The following is a 208-nucleotide window of genomic DNA, read 5'->3' as shown; positions in this document are numbered from 1 at the left end:
TAGGTTATTATAAGATATGAATATAGTTCCCTGTGCCATACAGTAGGTCCTTGTTGTTTATTTTATATATAGTAGTGTGTATATGTTAATCCCAAACTCCTAATTTATCTCCCCCTCTTCCTGCTATGCCCTTTGGTAACTATAAGTTTGTTTTCCATGTCTATGAGTCTATTTGTTTTATAAATCAGTTCATTTGTATAATTTTTTT

This window comes from Neophocaena asiaeorientalis, unplaced genomic scaffold (genome assembly GCF_003031525.2).
Source record: "Neophocaena asiaeorientalis asiaeorientalis breed wild unplaced genomic scaffold, Neophocaena_asiaeorientalis_V1.1 scaffold134, whole genome shotgun sequence".
Lineage (NCBI taxonomy): Eukaryota > Metazoa > Chordata > Mammalia > Artiodactyla > Phocoenidae > Neophocaena > Neophocaena asiaeorientalis.
The sequence above is the reverse complement of the archived record's forward strand: the minus strand, read 5'-3'. Positions refer to the sequence as shown.